Source organism: Agelaius phoeniceus, chromosome 9 (genome assembly GCF_051311805.1).
Source record: "Agelaius phoeniceus isolate bAgePho1 chromosome 9, bAgePho1.hap1, whole genome shotgun sequence".
NCBI classification, from domain to species: Eukaryota; Metazoa; Chordata; class Aves; order Passeriformes; family Icteridae; genus Agelaius; species Agelaius phoeniceus.
In genome coordinates, this window is record NC_135273.1 from 26117448 (window position 1) to 26136139 (window position 18692).

At 40.0% G+C, this 18692-nt stretch overlaps 1 protein-coding gene across 1 annotated transcript in view; it reads left to right on the forward strand.

Annotated features, from left to right (window-relative positions):
* The first annotated feature begins 83 nt into the window (after positions 1 to 83).
* Positions 84 to 18692, forward strand: part of CDHR1 (cadherin related family member 1) — a 73056-nt gene continuing 54447 nt past the window's right edge. Inside the window, exons 1-5 of the mRNA XM_054637540.2 lie at positions 84 to 423; positions 3848 to 4046; positions 8035 to 8145; positions 10482 to 10544; positions 13212 to 13402. The gene's annotated coding sequence lies outside the window, so the exon portion shown is untranslated. The remainder of the gene's footprint in view (positions 424 to 3847; positions 4047 to 8034; positions 8146 to 10481; positions 10545 to 13211; positions 13403 to 18692) is intronic.

An 18692-nucleotide genomic window follows, 5' to 3' on the forward strand; every position in this document is an offset into this window, starting at 1 on the left:
GTACCTCTGCACTAACACCTTGGTGAAGAGTACTATAAATATTTTTTTGTTACAGTTACAATTTCCTTTGTAAGTGAGTACATATTCCTCTGTAAAAAAATCTGCAAAGATGCTTCTCATTTTCACTGGCTAGCACCTTTTTGGGGGTGTTTCCCAGTTGGAGGATACTGGCTACACTTGAAGTGGTTCTGTTGGTGTAACCTATTGGCCACTTACTGCAGCCAGTGCTACTTTTATGTTTGTCACACACTGTAGTATTTTTTGACTCTTCAAACAGAGGGAAGAAAGCATGGATTTTGAAGAACGTTGTTGCAGCTCCTTTGTGCCCAAAGATTATAAGGCACAATTTAGTTCCTGGCACTATTACAGCTGGAGGGACATCTGTAGTTCTTAAAAGGAAGAAATCTTTGGATCATGTCAGTTGTAAGTAGCCTGTTCAGAGAGTTTTATCTTTTTAAGCAATTTGATACGCTTAATTTCTTCTTTTACTGTAGCCAAAAACAGCACTGTGCTTTTTCTCAAAATCTGAAATGTACAGGAAGCTGTCTTAACATTCTGACATTCATGCTTGTTGCAAAAGAAAACTCAGGCAAAAGAACCTTTTGGTCTAGATTCTGAGGCTGAAGTTTTAGAGCTTGTCTATAACCCAAGGGAGGGATTCTGGTCTGTCTGGAATAGTGAGGTGTAGAAACCAACACACTGCTTACGGGAGGTATTTGCATGAAAATGAGCCCAAGAGGAAATCTAATAACCTTTTGAGAAATAGTGCCTGAAGAAACACGAGCATCGCTTGTGCTCAGTCTTGTGGAAAGGTGTGACTTGGCTTCTGTGGATGACATTACAGCACTAGCAGTATTTTCCTAGTGTTTGTCTCCAAAAGAAAAAAAAAATTAGTTTTTCCTTTACATTTGAAGTCTTAAGTCAAAAAGTAAGATATACCTTAATTAAGACAGCTCTGATTTGATGGGAGATGGACATCTAAAGCCAGGACTACTGTCAGTGACTCCTGGCAGACCTACTTAGGATCATGAAACTCCGGGGGATTTTTTTGCAGGTCAGGTGTGATTCATCAATGCATAAATTGAATTTGCCTAAAAATTCCCCACCTGTGTGCCAGAGGACATTAAAGACGTAAATACTGTGTTTAGTCCACAATTTAATTAAATTCTGATCTTTTCTACTGATTATAAATGGTTTCTATGGATTTTCATGATGTTTGAAGTAATTCTCCTTTTAAATTATGATCTAAATTATCATTTCTATAATATTTAATAATTTACTTCAATTTAATCAATATTATAAAGCAATTATTTTCCTAAGAAAGTGTTCTTCAGTGTCACCTAGTATAATTAAGGAGGCCAGGTTCAACTGACACGTATTTTAAGTCTGCATAGCACAATGCTACATGAAATTTAGATCTCACCTAATTAAATTATTGAATGTAAGTAGCTTTGCAACTTTCCTCCAGCTTCCCTCACCTCTAATGCTGCTAAAAGCTGTCAGATAAAACCATCATAAAACCTTTATAATAGTTTGCTTGTAACACAAGCAAATAGGGTGTGCCTGATATCTTTATGTCACTTGAATCGGTCCCAAGACAAAGATTATTCTTCCCTATTACTGCTGTCATTAAAGAATAGAATTTTTTTTTAACTCTTCAACATTTGAAAATAATTTAGGAATACAGCATAATTTTGCTTGAACTTCAGTTTATAGCAAACTTGGAATTTAGAAATTGTTGCCATAAGTTCACTTCAAATTTTGAAATAGAGTATTTAAGTAAGAACTGGATTTTTATTTATTTTATTTTTGTTTCAAATTAGTCATCATAAGAAAGAGAGATGGGGAAAGCAAGACAGGCTCTTGCAACACAGGAAATGATCCATCAGTCTGTGGCAGCCGTGGTGGGGGTGGCTACTCAGACCTTTCACCGGGCACTGCAGGGGCAGCTGCTGCAAAGGCATATGACCTTGTGGCACAAGGTGTGACATGAGTCACTAGCCCAGCATTCACCCACCCCATTTTTCCTAATACCACACAGAGCTGGCAAACACAAACCCAGCATGTCTGACAATGATGGCTTTTAGATCTAACCACCTCTCCTTTGCCAGTGATGAATAGGAGTAGGTCAAGAAAATACCATCTTTGTTAATCCCTTCACTCAGTTCTGACACCATTTGGTGTGTGCCTGCAGACATCATTAAGCTTCTGAACAAATCCTTAGTACTGCTGTAAGGCATTTCTTTTATGAGCTTGTGCGCAGGAGCTAAACCTTCGCTACACTGTAGTCGTGTTTGTTTTTCCTTCTGTGAATGAGCAACTTTGTAATACATTATGTAGTACATAATTACAATTTGTATTCTTGCTAGTGAAGATCGCCAAAAAGAACTACTGAAACTGGTTTTTTAATTATCACAGTTTCCGCTAAAGAAAAAGCATAACATCACTTTCTTGTAATGTTGGTCAACGAAAATTAAAGTGGCATAGGGAAGAAAATGAAAAGCTTCTAGCCACTACCAGAGAAAAAATTTAATCTAAATTTTAACTGGAAAGGCCAAGGTTAAATGGAACTCCCATGAAAAAGACCAACTTTACATTTTTATAAATTGCATAGTGGTCTGCATATCTATGGAAGTACCAGACTTCTTCCTGGACACTAACTCAGCACCACTGCAATGGTCAGATAGCAGAGGCATGATAATGTACTTGTGTTGAGGTAATGGCCTTGGAGTTACACGTCTTCCTTTACTGCCTGCAAGTGTAAAATCACTTCATCATCCCACCTAGTTTGGACATGAGATGTTGCACATCTACAGACCCTACCAACTCGCCTTATTCCTGACTGTTGTGATGTCCATTCAGAGATGAAGATCTCTTTTTTTCTTCTGAAGCAGTGCAATACATCCTCATCCATCACCATCTTTTCTAAGAAAAATGATGTTACAAGTTAAAAAACCCCAACAAACTGCCAAAGCAAACAGAAATTGCATGCCTTGTAGCACTACATTCCTTAGGGACTTCTGAAGAACTTATAGGAGCAAGAGCCATTGATCAGATTCCTCCTCGTGCCCAAGACAGTGTAAGAAAACAAAATTCCACATGTGTTTTACAAATTATATTTGAGTCCCAAGGGGATGAAAAGAACTACTAGTTAAGCTGAAATGCAAAAATCTCACTCTTCTTATGTCTTATACACAGATGGATTCATACAGAACTTGGGCTCTTAAAAGCTTCAGCAGAGTTCTCCTATCCCATCAAATTTTCACCTGAAAGTAAAGCCATTGCTGCTGAAGTCTTTTCTTCTTTTACTGCATCCTAGTCACATTACGTAAACTGAGGTGACCATAAATGCTTTGGTGGACAGACTGTGTTCAATGCACTGAAATGCTGCCTGGTAAACTGGATTATGGGATTTTAGCAAGCTGACAGTAAATCAACAATGGAGCATTCTCCTCAAATGTCTCTCTGTCAGAGGTGGCAGGAAGAAAACTTGAAATTCATACCATTTTAGAAATGAAAAGATCTTTAGCCTCTAAATTCCTTAGTTCAAGTTCTGGACTTTATTACCAACTAATTTTGTTTGTATGAAATGATTAGCATATCTACAACATACAGAATAACCAGAAAGAGGTGAGAGTGGCCAAGTAACAGCATCAGGACAAAACACTCTGTTATCTCTGCAACCATCTCCTATCAGATAGCAGAGACAAGGCTTATTCATGGTTTCAAGAAAGAGATTAATATGCAGAACAATCTCAAAATCTTTCCAAAAGCCTAGGGGCTGACATCTGCACAGTATTTTCTATTTTGGAGGCTTGCCAGCTGAAGTAAACATTTATCTATTCAGGAGGAAGAAGAGTGAGATGCCTGCCCAGACATCTGTCATTGTACCACTTCACTTCTTCTTACTAAGTTTTCTGGAATTAAGCATTGGGCAGCTGGACTAGTTACTTTGTACAGAAGACCAGATAGACTTCATATTCTTCTATCATCTTTCTGAAAAACAAAGTGCTGACTGAAACAAGGACACATCCTTTAGAGCTATGGTAAGTGGCAAGAGGGATAATCTTCCCTGCTTGGGTCCTTGTTTTTTCCCTGCTTTGGGGGAAGTAACATGCAGTGGGAACAGATCTGCCTCCTTAATGAGAAGGTTACGCTCCATAATGAGAAGGTTACACAGCTCCTCTCATCACCCCATCATGGAAGTGTGAGCTCCAGCAGATTATCTGTCAAAAACAGTCTCTTCAATCACGTCTTGCCTGAACTCGAAGACTGGGCTACCACAAAGAAATGTTTCCATCACACATAGCACAATGAACACTGCACCTAATGTAAATTTTTCTGGCCTGAACCCTTGCCTCATTTCATTATGCTGTTTAGAAGCCTACAGCAACCAGATAAACCACATCGAAGGCTTGAAAAACTAGAGAGAGAACACATGAACTAAGCAGGGAAAAAGGGAAAACATCTGTTTTTTCATGTTTGCCACATTCCCAGCAGGAGGAAAGTTAAAACCAAGCAAAATAAAAACAGCTGCGAGTTCCATTTTAATAGAACTATCTAGAACAGTGACCTGTGAAGAGAATGGAGTGAGCACACAGAGCCTGGACACCCTGAACAGCACACATGAGATTCACAAACACACCAGCTGGCAGCTCTGCAGAGGCTTTACTTGCAGGTGCAGTGTGAGGAGTGGCAGGACACTCATTGAAAAAGCTGTGTCAAAGGTGCTTTAAACCCTGTTCCAGGAGTCTTCAAAGTGTTTATCAGCTCACCATAAACTGCTAGGAGAAATTATAACCTCAGTCCTGCTCTTCATTCTGATCTTTGTTAGTATAGTTAGTATGTCCCACATGTTGTCATTACTGCTTCTCATACCCTGACTGCTACTGCAGCCTTCAGTTTCTACACTATGTTCCCTCCTTCAAAAACAGACCCACACATGCTCCTGGATAACTATGTTGGTTCCCCATAAGCGGTCTAGGTTGAATTAAATTAACTTGGTATCCTTAAAGTTCTTAATGTTTCCTGCCTTCTCGCAGCTCAAAAGTTAGTTTCATTTAGCTCTAAATTTAACAAGATCATTTGCTCCAACTGTGTTATTCTCCTTATGTCACAAACAGCTGTTTCAACCTGGTTAGAAGAAATTTTCATTTACAAAATGCAGATTCTTCTTAGATTGGCATGACCTTTAAAAAATATTAGTGAATCTTATATTAACATACCACTTCCAGAAATAATGACTCTATAAAGATTGCAAATTTAAGAGTTTTGGCAAGCACAAAAGGAGACTCTGGATCATGCCTTAATTTAACTTTAGGAATCAAAGTACTTTCTTTAAGACTTTGAGAGACATCCTATGTGGCTTTTGAACACCATTAATGGGAACATAATGCAAATCTCAGGATGCATCCCTTATTTCCCTGGATGATTCAGAAATACCTCTGCACTCAATTTCAACCTTTTTTTCAACTGGAAAGATGTACAGCAGCTGCTGCTCATTTCATAAAATTCATGTCTACAGGAGACTATCATACAGATGCTTCAGACTTCCAGCTGACAGACCCTAAGGACACAGGTTAGTAGAGATTATTTATTAATCTCTGGTTTTATTCCCTCTCCTGTCTCCAGCCACTCCCTTTACACAATTGTGTCTCATTATTTTGTATAGTCCACAGCCTTATAAATAAAACTTTTATCTCAGCGCAAGTCTAAAGATTATGCTAGGTCATTGCTTCTAGTCTTCCCTTTTCAGTTTGCTTAACATTTCCTGTAATATTAGCATTTATAGACACATATGAAACAGGGCATTAAGAATTACAGGGTTTAACCACAGCAATTATCAACTTTGCAGCCTGAAATTTAAGATAAAAAGCACAGGAATTTCTTCTGAAAGTATTCAGTTTAGGAGGAAAAAAAGTCTTCCTCAGCTATGTTTCTTCTCAAAACTGCTAAGCAAAATATAGTGCATGGACCCCAATACCTATTCAAAAGAATCTCTCAAGGTTTGCAACTAGACCTCTCAATTGGTGAAAATAAACAAATAAATTACAATATCCTCACCCCAAGAAGTTATTTTGATAAATTCATGCAGTATTTTAGTTTTAGAAAGTTTCGGGTTTTCTGTTTGCGTTCCTAGAGCAGCCTGACAGTAAGACAGGACAAACTCCTGAAACAGGTGCTGTCCTTGAAAAAATGGGCACTTGTTCTTGTTCCTATCAAACCCCTCTCTGGGGCTTTTGGGTGTGCAGTGATGACTGTACAGGTGTGCCTCATTTCCCCTCATAGTAGCTGGAAGGCTTGGATTGTTGTAACAGAGACCAAGTAGCAGCCTGCCTCTTCCACGCAGAAAACAAGTGGGGCATTCAGGTAGCACATGCTGTTTCCTTGCTTGGGGTGATTGATTGGTAAAGTCACAGTGCAGTGATGTATACTTAGAAAAACAAGTCTTTGTAAATAACTTGCATTGCCCAATATTATGTTGTAAATATTTCAAAAGAAAGATGGGGGGTTTTGAGGTAGTGCTGTTGGCAGCACTTTTTGTTTGAATGAGCAAGTTGGAAATGTCAATAGCCATCACGTGATGAGGTTCTGTTTTGCAAGTCATCTCCCATCTTACCTGGTTACTTTTCTGTATTCACTTTTTATTTCTTATCATGCACACAAAAAGAGAGGGTGATGGTTCTAATTAAGGCTAAAAATACATGAAAAATTATTTGAGCATATGGTTTAACCCCAGCTGGCAACTGAGCCCCACACAGCCATTCACTCACTTTCCTCGGCACATGAGCTTGTCTGGAACTTTCTCAGAAAGTATAATGGAGATAAAATACTGTAGTCACCAAGTGAAATCCTTGCTTCAGTGCTACCACTACTCAGCCTGATTGAGTGTTGCAGAAAAATTACTCTCCTACCAACCCTTTCTTGTGCCTTATTTACATTTCAGATTTTCTGCAAACCTTTATGAGAAGGCTAACCGGCTCCATTTTACATGCTCAATTTATGTTGGGATTTATGTTATTTGATTCAGTCTTAACCAGCAAAATGTTGACTTTAAAAGTACAAAATGAGGACTCACACCTATATGTTTCAATATTCGAAAGAAGCCTGAGATCATAACAACAACATTGTTGTCATTCATCTTTCTCTGCATCAACTGAACTGTAGAAGTCCCTCCTGACTTAGGTGAACTAACAGCCTTACTACAGGCTGAACAAGGTGTGCCAGTGTGAGGCGGGCTTTCCTAAAGCACTTTGAAGGTAATTCTATCTTGTAGCTAGTTTTGTTAGTGATTTGATTCCTGAACCTTGGTAATGCCGGCCTTGGCAAACAAGAAAGGCTGACAGGTATTAGCAATCTTCACCATCTATGGATATTGCTAGGTAGGACTGCAGAAATAAGCTTTTGGGGCTAAATTTGGTAGATAAAAGGGCGACCCAATTTGGAAGGCTGCTGGTGAATGCAAGAAACAAGCCAAATCCAAACCTGAAATAGGAAACCTTTAAAACTGGGGCTGGGAGCAATATTTGTGCACCAGAGTGAAGCCTTCTATCCTGCTGTAATTCCAAGTCTGGGTGGCTTGCAGATACTGCTCCCACCTTTTAAGGCTACATGGCTTTTAACTATTCTGTTGTTAGAGACCCAAATCTTACCAGATTAAGCTGGGAGAATTGAATGCTCTCAAACCTGAACTTTTTGCCTTTTTTAAGTGACACAGCTCTATAGTTGATCCTTCCTTGAAGGACTTTTTTTCTTAAAGTACACTCTGTGAACCTTGATACTATGTTGAATTTGATGACTTCTTAATCTTAATTGTTAGCTGGAATCTTCGCAACTTAATCATCCAGATATAACAGAAACTGAGATGTTAATAATAAACTCAGAAATCTGCTGCTTAACCAGCTGTCTTGTTAATTATGGTAACAACAGACTGGCAATTGCTTTGATTAAAACACCCTGGGTTTGGTTTGCCTTTTCAAGCCCCAATCACTGTCCATACAGATTCAGTTCTGCTGTGCTCTCTCCCTTTCCAAGCATGCAGAGGAGCACACCAGGTCCTCTGGAGAGGCTGCTGTGTAGAACAGGACAAGGATTCTGCCTCAGAACATCTCTGTGTACTTTAATCTTCAAGCTCCTGTGTAACTGGTAAGGAACTCTATGTTGCCTCATTCTGAGTAAATTGCTTCTTCAACTAGGAAGTGCTGTTTCTTTTTGTCTGTTGAGGTGCAATACAAAGGCCAACTCTCCACCCATTCTGAATGTAATAGTCCTTTCACTCTGTCTTATAAAAAGCTGAGGTGCTGGAGGAGACAAAGACACACCTTCACCCTCCTCGGAAACATCTCATTGGAAGGATGAAGCTCCTGGCACTTTGTGGCTTTTTGTTTCTCTGTCTTTTGTGCCTCAATGTCTTTGCTGCAGAAGGTACAGTATTATAGTCTAACACAGCTTTCTCTTTTCCTCTCTTTCCTTTTTTTATATAAAATGCTTATTTGCTATGTTGATTTTAATTAAAGGAAACAAACAGAGCTTGACAATGAAAAGGAGGATTGAACTTAGAAAAGGTCTTAGACTGCAGAATGTGGTAGCATATCAGTGCTTTGGTTTGTACAGTAGTGTTTCCTCTGCTATAGCCTGTTGCACAGCATGGTTAACTTTTACCTTAATCTGTATCTGCTCTTCTGAAAATACTTCCTATTATATTTTCCCAGTAGATAACCAAGCATCCACCAATGTAAAAATAGTATCATTTTGTCAGAAGTGGGAAATGTGTTAATGGAAAAAGCTTCTACCCATATGAAATAAGGGAACATGAATCAGTCAGGTTAACAGAGTATATGATAAGTTCTTTATAGAACAGTGAAACTGTTCTTCAGTAATTCTTCTGATCTTCAATCAGTCTAAACTTTGTTTTCCCTTGGTGGTTTTTTTTTTTTTTTTTTTGGTTGGGTTTTTTTTACCACTGATAATCCACACTTCATCTGCAGTATCTTGAGGCACTTAGTTACCATTTTGCAGTATTCTGAATTCACAGAGCTATTAAATTCCTGAAAACAGAGGATTTTCCATCTGTCTATAGCCACCTCTCTGCAGATGTCATTGTGCATTTGCAGAAGGACAGTTCAGTAGCATTTTTAAATTGAGAGGTGCAATCTAGAGTTACCTGTGCAGACTTGAGGTTTGATATTGTAAATCTCTGAGACTCACCATGATTTTTACAATGTGTATTTTATACAAGATATAGAGAGTAAATGTGAGATAAACAAATAAGCTAAGTGTCCAAAGATCAGGAACAGCAGACTTGCCATGCTTGATATTTTCTAGAAACCTTTTAGGAATTGCTTTATGTGTAAATATGAGCATGGAGAAAGATGTGGAATCTGTTTTTCTAATTGGTTAAGTCAGCTGCCCAGTTTTGTCATTTACTGGTGTCTGTGCTGGTAGAGCTATTTGCCAGAGCAGTGGTAGCTGAAGCCCTTCTGCTCTCTTTGCCTTTTTTGCTTCTTTTTATTCAGGTTTTTCCATAACCCTTGAGAAAAACTTTAGGAACAGTGCAAGGGCAGTTGGAGACTTTCTTGAAGTGTCTTCAGGAGCATAAAGGAAGCCTGTGCAGGAAGGACAGGAGATGGCCATATCAATAAAACACAAATAAATACCTGCCATTGCCACAGTAGCGTTTCCTTCCTCTTGATGTGCATGGCTCTTTCATGAGTCAGAAGGTGGGGAGGAAACGTGCAAAGGACACTCTTACTTATCTGTAAGCACTGATGTCAAAGTAAAAGTGTCTGGTTGTGCAAGATAAATGCACTTTGCATATTAAACTGTTGCTCTGTTACATCAGAACTAAATTATGAGAACTGTTATGTAACTAAATTATCAGAACTAAACTCAGCTTCCATCACCAGCCTTGGCTGTAAACTGTGCCTCAGTGATTTCCAGAAACATTGACCACATATTAGATTTTGTTGATGAGAAATCATCTGTCTCTGTCCTTTCTGCTCCCCCCCCCAGCTCCAGAGTAAACCTTTTTTTTCCCCCTTTATTGTGACCAGCACTGTGGTCAACTGTAGTCAACAGCTCACTTTTTTAGGTTTGGTGGGAGGGAATATTTCAGTGGCTTTGCCCATCCAAAGCAGTTTATTCTACACTCTGGTGCATCTGGACACTGAGATGCTCTTTTTTCCTGTTAGTAATTTTTTCTATTTTCTTAAAGTGGTGTAACTGTAATTGTATTGCCTGCCAGTGTGACATTTGGAAGGATAAAGAAATCTTTACAATGTGTATCTGATGCATCTATGAGTAATGATAGAAAAGAGCAAATAATTTCCTGTTCCACACTAGGGACAAAGCTGTGCAGAGATCTGAAAATCAGTCATGATAATCCTTTGTTTTACAGATCCCTCTACACAAGGATGTCAGTGGTAAATACAGTTATTTGCATTACCTGTCTCCACTGATAATGAATTATTTTTCACCCTTAGGTCAAAGGGTTAGAAGACGCTGCTGTTCAAAAGCATCCACAGTCAACAAAAATCCACATAAAGGTAAAAAGGTTTACAGTTTCATTAGATGAATTAGGTGATCTTCTCTTATGAATCATGAGAGAAATCACAGCACTCTGTTTTTTTTCCATCTGCAAACTTCACATAATTTTCCATGCAGGTAAATATTAGCTTCATTGAATCACTGAGAACTTGTTCTCTTTTTTTTAAGAAACTTACTGAGTGTTTGGATTGGGAAGAAATAAGATTAGAAAAGATTAGAACCCATTTAATGCCCATAGTATAAAACAATCAAGAGAACTGTGCTTAAGTCTGATTAAAGGAGTGTCAGTGTTCCTCATTGATAAGAACAGTTGCAGAAGTGAAATATTATCCTGGCTTTGCCCTGCTGTATTCCATCACCATTCATCTGTGCCTGCATTCATCTTTATGTTTTGAGAGATCAGCCAAAGTGGGGTTCTGTAAATTCCCAAAAATCCTATTTTTGAACCCACAGCTCTACCAGAAACAAGAATTAGCTGAGACTGAATTTGTTCTAAATATGGGCATCTAAAGACCGTGCAAGTAAAAGTACATAATATCTCTGGTTTCAGTGAGACCCCAGTGGAAAAAAAGCCAAACCATGAACAAGTCTAGGATAAAAGGATTAGTATGCTCTTTAGAATCTTAGTATCTTAAATCTTAATGTTTCTAATTTCAATAAAATGTCTAGCTGATAACTTCTGTTAAACTCTAAAGATAAAGAATTAGATCTAAAATACTTTATTTCCTATTTCTAATATTTTAATCATAAAATCACTAATTTGAAGTTCTGAACAAATTCATTCTAGCTGATAAAATATCTTAAATGCTTGATTACTTTTTATATTTAGATAACTTAGATGATCTAAAAATCTTTGTGTTACTCTACAGTTTTCCTTTAACTGGAGTTTTTCCTTCCTGTCCAGTCTCCCAGTGCTGAATCATGGGCTCTGTTTTATGGGCAGAGTCCCATTGGTACCAGGAGCAGTGAACAAATTGCAGAATTATTATGGGTCAGGGGTTTAGAGCTGTCTGGGGCTCCTCATTTAATCAGCAGGTGTAGTAGCAACTGGGGACTTGGGCAATAGCAGGTTCCCAGCTGGCCCACAAGGCCTGGGGGGATGTGCAATGCCAGAGGCACAGAGGTGGCTTCTGTCACTCCTGGCCTGAGCTGGATTGCACTGCTGCTGCCTGCCTGATCCTGTGCCCTTTCCACATTACTGAGACTTCATGTGATCAGCACAGCTCTTACTATTCAATCTGAGTACTTTCTGCTGACAAAATAGGGGGTACTTCAGGCTTTTTTACATGCCATAGACGTGAAAGCTCTCTGCTAAAAGTGCTTGCAAGAGAATGTTCCTTTGAAAGCAAACTGCTGTTTCCTGGGGATGAGTCCAGTGATGCTGGTCTCACAGAGCAATGAAAGGTATTGTGCTGAGGGGCAGAAAGGAAGCAGGGGCAGGAGGTCTCACAGAGCAATGAAGGGTATTGTGCTGAGGGGCAGAAAGGAGTACAAAGGAAGCACTCCAGTAAAACCTGTAAATTCACCACAAAGATCTCCTACTGAGGGAATCTGAAATGCTTTCCTCTGCTGCAAACACAATAATACTTTATCATCTTTGCTTTATGATCATTACACTCTGCCCTGGTTCTCAGAGCATTCAACATGCTTACTGTAATCATCTCCAGTCCTTAACAGCAGCCAAACCTTTTATTGGTAAGGGATTGTTTTTTATTTGCTTCCATATAAGGTACATCTTTCTGCTGCAAATGACTTCCTCAGATCTGCTTGTATCAAAATGCTTGATCTGAATTGGTTTCTACTCTTATTGAGAGGCAGCTGTAAAAGCTTGGGCCTAATGCAGCAACTGCCCAAACCTGAATTGTTCTGCTTTAATGTGTGGTTCTTGACTGGAATTGTACAGTGTTGGCTTTGTTTTGCATTGTTGCTATGAGATTTCTGGGTGACTTGTGCTGTCTTTTTTTAGTGGGATATTACTTGCTGTATAGTCTGCAGGCAAAGCACAGGGGCTGTTTTTCAGCCTTACTCTGCACTGTTCTTTGTGCTGGGCAATTGCCATGGGCAAGCTGCAAAGCCACTTGGAGACCAGCTCAGTGTGGCTTGAGGAGAGGGTTATGTATAACCATACATAACCACACTGGCTACTTCTTTTGAAGCAAAACCACTGATTTCCTAGAAGTTGGAAAGTTTCTGTTGTCATTCCATCAGAAACAATTGCTGTCCCAGAAAGCAAATGCTTTAGTTCTCCTTCTAAAGTCAGTGTATGGCTTCTGACCAGGAAACAGGGAGAATGTGATGATAGTAAGGGGAAGACACTGTTTAATGTGTCAATTACAGAATTCAAACTCTGGAGAGACAGTAGCACCATCCTGTGTCTATGAAGACCTTCATCTGACTATGGAAACTTCCAGCAGCAGCAAACTTGTAGTGATTGAGCACCCTCACTAAAGGGAGAATAGTCTGCTGGGAGTCAGTGACCTCCAGCAACCTAATAAAAAGAAAAAAAAAATTGCCATCACATCCCTGTTTATTTTCAGATCACTGCTAATCTAAGCCTGCCCACACAAACATGGCTAAATTTCAGATATAAAAGTTTTGTGCCATTCTCCACACTCCCAATTAAACAAATCTTTCAATTTTCTCTGTTTTTCATGTTTGTTTTACAGGTACAGGTTTTAAAGTTACTCCAGTGGAAACAAGGAGACCGTGCAGGCCTTGTCATCCGCGAGTCTTTTCTGGACCACTTCCACAGCTAAAATAAGCAGACTGAGAGGAGGGTGAAAAGCATCTGCCTACATGCACAACCAACAGTGCTTCACTATCTTCAAGACCCTCCTTTCACAGACAGGACATGAATGTACATTGCTTTCTGTTTGGGGAAACGCTTCATTACTGTTTATTCATTCCTTCACTCATTTCAGTCACTTTGCCTAACTCTTTCTGCTAGGTTAATACTATCAAAGGTGCTCACTCAGGCACCTTTGATAGTATTAACCTGGCAGAAAGAGTCAGGCAATGTTGTCTGGCTGCCACCAAACTTTGTGTCAGTGGAATATTCCTCTGCACCAAGCAGGGATTTGGCTCCTCGAGTAAGAGAATGAGGAAAGCTGGTTGAAGAGGTAGCTGAATTGCACTGGTTTGCATTTCTAAATGCCTTTTAGGCATTCTATTGCCTAAAAGGTGGTGAAGGGCTGATGCTTTTGTTTCTAGTTATAAGTATACATGCATATTTAATCTTTTCTTGAATCATTTATTTTAAATTAACAATGGTGTTTGTTTGTATGATCATCAATCATTGATGATTTTTCCTGCAGCCCTTGTACTCAGTGCTAGCAATCCACTTGGAAGTAAATTTCTACAAATGATAAAAATCTCATCATTTACAAAGGGCTGAGAAACTAGATAAGCAAATTATTAAAATAGTGGTGATGGGCCAGATTCAAGTAAGCTTTTCAATATGTCATCAGAGGGGGCTAAATCTGACTTAAAAATCAAAGTGGCCTGGTTTTAAGTTCCTTAAGAGTGTCATCAGGTGGTTATTGAAGAGCATACTGAAAAGATATTAAACCTAATCAGATTTCATCTGTTCCTCTGAAGCCAGAAGGCAGCTGTTCTTTCAAGACAGCAGAGTTGTGTGATCACCTCAATAAACAAAGCTTACTGGAGCATGAAATAAATGCAAGAATAATACCAAAGGGCTGAATAACAGAGAAACTGAAAAACCCACTGATACTTTAGCCATGTATCTTCTGTCCTCTCCTAACTGTCCTCTGCATTGCTGCTATTTCTCTGCCTGGGGGAGAGTCCTTAAAATGGAATTACTTGCTTGTTCATAAATTCAGTTCTCCTTCTTGTGAATATGAGGAGGAGTAGAAACCTTTGCTGCTGGGTAAATTGCAGATTGCAAATAGTAATTTTTCTGTCAGTACTCATAGTACTACTCTTTCTCTTAACATAATTGTCAGTATGATAGAAATGGTTTCAGTGCCCTTCACAATTTGGGGGAGTTGAATGGGAACAGTCAGAGGTCTGTTGTAACTCACACAGGCAAATGGAATTCCAAAAGGTCAGGTTTATGGGCACTTGCTCAGGGTCTGCTCTTATTGAGAATGTTTCTATTGTACTGAGCAATTGAACCTATTTCTGGCTCTTCTGTGTGCGTGCTATTACTTTATTTTCATATTGGTTTTGAGAGTAGGTAGATCTGACACTCAGCTTCCTATTTTTGAATGCCTGACCATGCATAGCATTTTTTATATCAAGGATAAAGGAACTGCCAGTTTTCCTTGCAACACCTCTGAATCAGAAGGTTGGTGAAGGAACTGTGTTTCATGTTTGGTTGCTGGTGAGGGGGCCAACATATTTTATCTCTGTTGTTTTGTGGAGCTCGCAGAAAGAATCTGTAGAATGTAAATGACAAATAAATGTAAAAGCCATTTTTGGTATTGTTTGCAGCAGGGTTTTTCTCTGTAAAATATGGCCAGGTGTTTACAGCTCTGTATAGAGCCTCACTAACAGGTTTGAAGATTCTGTTCTCTAATATGAGTTTAAGCCCTTTTCTTTTATATCTGAAAAATGCTCTAAGATTGTCCTCTTTGCCTTGCACCCTCCAAACAGCATGCTCCAAACTCTCCAACCCTCCTTCAGGCAAAATGTTCCCTCTGATAAGAAAAGCAGAAGCCCCAGAGACCATTAACACAATTCTTACAGAAATACTCTATGTAGGCACAGAGTTTGTGGTCATTGGGGTGGGGCTGTGGGAGCCTCACCCCAGTGGGTGCAGCTGTGAGAAGCAGGTGAGCAGCTTTGAGCCATGGAGTGCCCAGGGGCACTGGCCAACCACCAAAGGGAACAGAGGACACACAGGTGCAGTGATCAACCTTTTATGAGGGGATAAAAGGTTGGGCTAAAGGACAAGAAGGGCAGATGCTTGCAGCCTTCTGAAGAGGAATGGTGTTACTCTGTATGGGCGGATACCTGAAGCCCTCTGCTGTGATAAGGTGTTACTGTGTGAATGGGTGAATGCCTAAAGCCTTCTGAAATTGTATGGTGACACTCTGTGTATGGTGGCTGTCTTGACTGCAGCATGTGCTGTGGCATATGCTGTGACAGCTCTGCATCTCTGGGGAGATCCCAGCACGTCATTTAATGCACTTTAGTATTTTTACTCACTAAGTTTCCCAGGCTGGCCTCAGTCCCTCATTGGGGGCTATTCTAGCTAAAGTTGTTGTTTGTCTGAAGTCCTAGCCTTGGCTGAGCAGAATACAGCAGCAACCTCCAAATAATTTCAGCATGGATTGTGACTGCTGCCCAAATGCTTTGTTGCTTCGTACAGAGGTATCAGAATGTTGTTTGTCCTCTTGAAAGTAATTCCTCAGCACAGTTTGACTCTTATGTACCAGGCCATTTCCCCATGTGGTACAACAGAGCTACCATCTGATCATGGTTTCACTTACAGGCATCTGTTCTTCCTCTTTATTTTCCTTTCACTTCTACATGTATTTGTCTGGCATTACCAGAAGAGAAGCATATTTGCTCAGTGGCTTTTCAAAATACACAAGCTGTATGCTTATATAAAGTAAATTTATCTTGTCCAAACTGACAAATGAATTTTTTGTGTCTTGTGTTTTTGTGTGCAGTCGGCTGTCAAGCAAGAAAATTGCACAGCCCATAAGTTGCGATAAAGATGTTTCTGAAGTGTCTCTATGCCTGACAGAACAGATGTTGAATCCTGGTCTGACCTTGTCAATTAAGTAAGCCAGGTGTCTCCTCACTTTGTTTACAGCTTAATACCACCAGCTAACACCAAATCAGTCTGTTTTATTTGGCACTATGACTGTGAATTGTCAGGAGCACAGAAGAAATGATCTCTCCTGACAGGGACTGTTGGTTTAAAGACAAGTTCTGGGATCTCTTTTTCTAAGTGGGTAGTAGGAGAAATAAAAATATGGTTTTTTATACAAAATGTAATCCCAAAAGGTGAAATGGGGGCTCTTGATGTTGGCTTTTCAGCTCTCTAGACTGGCTCACAACTGATGCAACTGCCCAGGTATCCTCAAAGAATTCAGGATTTTGTCTCTAGAGAAGTTCTGTTTATCTAAAGTGTGGACTACAGGGGCTACTTCTTGTGATCCCATTTGCCAAGGAAAATTGCACTCCTCCATGAACAGTCTCATCTCAAACAATAAACTCAGCTGGAATATAAAAGCAGAAGGATATTTCCTGTGTAGATACAAGGCTAACTCTTGTCAAAACTGAGTAGAAGACTCGTGGTGGCTTCAGTATTCATTGGATCAAGTCTGTTGCCTGATTCTGTTTTGTCCAAAGTTGTTGCTAACTAGTTTTAGGAAGATGTTGTCAAATTGTGGAGGCAGGTCAGATGCATGCACACTTTTAACCAATGTTTTTTCTGAGGAGAATTTATCCAAAACTTGTCTCTTTTGTCCCTCTTGTAGACTGGGGGGAAAACCCACTTATACAGTCTTTTTTACTCAGTTGTCATTAGATATAAGCAGTTATCTTTAGCATAGCTAATTGCTCTGCAGGATGAATTTTTTAAATTGCTGTTGGGGAGCAAGGAGTGCTCCCTAATGGCAGGAGCAAGGATGTTGGTTCCAATCCACGTGTGACTGTGGTTCCTATTAGCCTTCAGTATCCAAGACAGCAGCTATTGGATAATCTATGCTTTTGAACACATAACTGTTCCATCATGCTTTGTCTTCTCATCTTAGAGCAGGGCTCTCAGAACAGAAGGAATTCCCAGGAATTATTCCTGTTTTCAGTGTCTCACTAGTGGATCTCTTCTAGAAAAGTTCAGGATATGGATTTGTTCACATTGTCATTCAACCTTTGTGCCAACATCTGTTTGTGTGTTTCAGATGCACTGACTGGGAATATCTTTAAGTGTGAGGGATTTAAGCCCACGTTTCCAGGCTGATGCTCCACAAGGGAGCTAAGGACAGATTTCCTATAGGATAAGCACCTTACAATGCCATCTGGTCTGCTCTGAACACATTATCAGAGAAATCAGGTCACTGTGTGCCTGTGAGCAATCCTCAGGTGAACGTGACTGGTCTGGCTTCTGCAGCCTCACAGCCACAACAACCTCAGCTGATTTGTGGAATAAGGACTTAAAAATTAAAAATTGTCCAGCAGTATGTTTTATTCCAGCAGGAATAATGTTGCAGGTGTGTTTTAGTTTAGCTGGGATGCATGGGGGATATTTCTACCAAAGACAGGTGTACCTGGTCAGACAGATTTCAGGTTTAAATACACATTTATTGATCCCCCAGGCTCACACCTCCCTGCCTGCCCATTCCCTGCCCAGAGTCTTTGGTGGTTGTGGGTGGGCATCTTTGGTGAAGTAATATCATCTTCCTCGATGTTCACTGCTTGGCCCTTTCTTCTGGGCAGAGGCAGTGGAGGTTTGGCTTTCTCTCATGTCAGTTTGTCCTGGCTGAAACCAGAAGCCTGGTTCTTGTTGGCTCCTTAAGCAAAAGGTTCTGCTTTATGGATTTCAACAATACCTGAGTCTTGCTTTAGTAAGTTTTCTTATCTTTATGGCCTTTACCTAGCAACTAAATTTTTATGTGTTCTGTTACAAGTTGTCTCTACCTAGCAGGTTACATTTCTGTAACAAACTGTGTTTGTACTTTTGCAAATTTGTTAAATAGGCTATATATATTTCTGTTTCCTCCACCCACCTAGGTACATTATATGCTTCTAAAATTCTGAATTTCATGTACATATATGTTTCCCATATCACAGTTCTCCCAAGAAGCTCTTGCACCAGGGCCAGTTTCTGTCAGACACTCAGGCTGTATCTGGGATGTTCCTTTAAGAGTTGATTGCTCCCAGCTGCTCACACAGCACAAGCACTCAGGGCTGATGATTTACACCTGGTCTAGGAGGCATTGGAGCCCCAGCATTCAAAGCTTGCACCACACAAAATGCCTGTTTGTTAACTGCCCAGCAGGCACCTGTACATGTAGGCACAGAGTTTGTGGTGATTGGGGTGGGGCTGTGGGAGCCTCATCCCCAGTGGGTGCAGCTGTGAGCAGCATTGGCAGCAATGAGCCATGGAGTGCCCAGGGGCACTGGCCAACCACCAAAGGGAGCAGAGGGCACACAGGTGCAGTGCATCAACA